This window comes from Meleagris gallopavo, chromosome 2, assembly GCF_000146605.3.
Source record: "Meleagris gallopavo isolate NT-WF06-2002-E0010 breed Aviagen turkey brand Nicholas breeding stock chromosome 2, Turkey_5.1, whole genome shotgun sequence".
In the NCBI taxonomy this organism is placed as follows: Eukaryota; Metazoa; Chordata; class Aves; order Galliformes; family Phasianidae; genus Meleagris; species Meleagris gallopavo.
Window position 1 is genome coordinate 108,576,135 of NC_015012.2, and position 2,822 is coordinate 108,578,956.

Sequence of the window (2,822 nt, forward strand, 5' to 3'; positions counted from 1 at the left end):
ACTGAAAGGCTGCAATGAGGTCACCCCGCAGCCTTCTTTTCTCCAGGCGGAACAAGCCCAGCTCCACCACAACACCTAGTCCTAAGAGGTCACATCTTACAAAAGGGAGGCACTAAATAGGGTAGAAAAAGCTATAGAAGGTAACCAAAGAATTGCTGAATGTTATTTGGAAAGGCTGTGTCAAAGGCAGTACTGCTGTCCATACTACAGATATCCTTGCTTGGTTTTCTACTACTTCAAACTCAGTATAAAACGGTATTGATGTAATAGTTCTTAGTGTTGTATTTTCTGCTTTATTTGCTTCAGTGCTTTTAAAGTGTTGTTTTGACTCTGGCTTAGCCCTATCAAATTTTGTTTAGCCATTCTGATCCTTTGCAACAGAGCAGAAAGCCTGCTCCTATGCAGAACTTGCTCACTGGTACTTGAGGTGGGGAAACTGAGGCACTGAGGCAAAGAGCTTGTCCTGGGGCAAACAGAAGATCCTGTAGCAATGCCCAATGGTTCAGCACTGTCATCCTTGCCCCTTAGGTTTCCCTTTATCCTCCATATTCTGAATACATGCAAATTTAGAAATTAGTGAAATTTAGGATACCTATCCCTTCAAAAAGATGATTGATAGGATTTTTTTCTTTTTTTTTAAATGAGTGGGGAATTTCTCTTGTCTTCTCATTGCATGTAAGATAGTTTGGCTGGGGATCTTCTGATCACATCACAAACCATTCCCAGCTCACAGCTTTCTCCCAGAATCCAGTAGACATCATGGCAAGCTTTGGGAGGGGGTGTGGAGGATGCAGCCTTCAAGAAAAGGACGGAGCCCTCTCCTCTCATTTCATTTTTGGTGAGTTCCTCCCCATGTGGGGGGGGACGCACTGAGCTGGTAGGAGGTTGAAGCTACCTTGTGCTTTCAACATCTTGAATTGTGCATTCCCAAATAAAACAAATAACACTGTTACCAGGCTGGAAATGTGAGCAACTAGGGGCAAGGACCCATGGAGAGGGGCCAGGAGTGTGTAGAAAAGGGTCTTTCCCTCTCTGTTAACTCCAGAAAAAACCAGCACTGACTCCTTGGGCTCCTTACTCTAGGATTAATCAGCACAAATTTGGACCTTTGTTGCCCAGGAGGTGCCGTGGGTCCCACAGCCTACACTGACCAACCCTACAATTCCTCCTCAGTGGTCCCCATAGTGGTCTGGGGTCACTGACAATTTGCCTTCTAGGCAAAGGCTAACATGTCACCAGACACCAGCTCTTCCAATCAAATCCTTTTTGTTTTGAAGATGTTGCTGAAAATCAAACATGCTTCTTGCTCTTTTCCTGCCCATAGCTATGAATATAGCTACATAGGTATAGGAAAGTGCGACCCACAGCAAAGGAAAGGCAGACATCTGAGGGTGAGGCTGTGTCCAAGCTGCTCTCATGGCCATGGGAAACATCCAGATGGATGTGGTCTGATCTACTGGACCTTAGCAGTGAGTCTGGGGTCCTTTTTGCACCACAAGGACACCTCACCATCCTCTCTTTCTCCATCCTCAGCATCTACTGCCCTGCCCAGAACTCCCAGCACTCCTTTACAATGCATGATGCTGGCATTTGGCAAGGCTTGGCCATTGACACTAGCAATTCTCAAACTCTAGGAGGTACTGCAAAAAGAAAAATAACTCCGACATTACCTTCAGTGAAGCAGCAGGCAGTCCCTTCATCCTCACCTCCTGGGTCCCATATCGCTTCCCTGTGCCACCAGCTGGCATCTTCAGCGTGGTTCGTCCAGTTTTCCCCAAGAAACATGGTCAGAAATGCTGTCCAGAGAATGGCTTACACTTGGGGCTGCTGAAGAGTTTCTTTACAAAGGATGCGACTAAAAAAGTGCTTGGAGCAGCTTAAATGACTGACCCCTCTGCACGTGTGCCACTGAGGATGGGGAGGTGAGCAATTCCCTCTATACCACTGCCTCTATTTTTCCCTTTTCCCTCGTGACACGCATGTCAAATTCCCCACCTCTCACTCAGTTTTATGCTGCCTGGGCTCATTTCCCCTACCTTCCATTAGCATCCTTTCAGCTCCCTGTGAGCCAGCTCGACTACTTAGGGCTCTGCACCCTTGTTGCCATCTCACCAGCCACCATTTGCTCTTCACACACATCCTCCTATCCCCTCCCTGCCCTGCTGCCATCCCCTCTCACACGTTGCCCACACAGTCCCTTTTGTATTGCCCACCCCCAGGCAAGCCCACCCCATGGCCACCTGCCCGTGTCCTTTACAACCCAGGGCTGATCCCGGCCCTCCTGTCTGCCTCAATCACTGCACTGACAGCAGCACGTTGAGTGACACTGTTTCAGCTGTCCCGTGCCAGGAGGGCACGTCTTCATTTGATCCCTTTTGACAATGGGTGACTCCGCGCTGCGGCGCGGTCCCGTAAAAAAATAAAAAATAAAATTCTCAGAGAACGCTCTGAGAATAGAGTTGTTTGTTGAGGGAGCATCTGTTTAATATTTTAATGGCCTGTGAGCTGTTGTGGGAGATGGAGAGGGATATAGGGCTGCTCTGAGATCCCGATGGGCTTTTTGGGGTTTGGTATTGGGGGCTGAACCCAAGCAGCCTGACAGCTACCGTGTACAGCAGAGTGAATTGTAGGGCCACCCTCACTGCACTGATTGGAATTGCATGAAGAACTTTGGTTTAGGTTCCATGGGAGACTGATGATAAGGAGCAGGCTGGCAGTTATACTTTTGAATTTGCTGCTTTATACTTAGAGAAAGTTGAGGAGATAAAGAAGGACAAGAGAATTTAAAGAAGGGAAAAAAGAGGAAAAAGGGAAGGGGATAA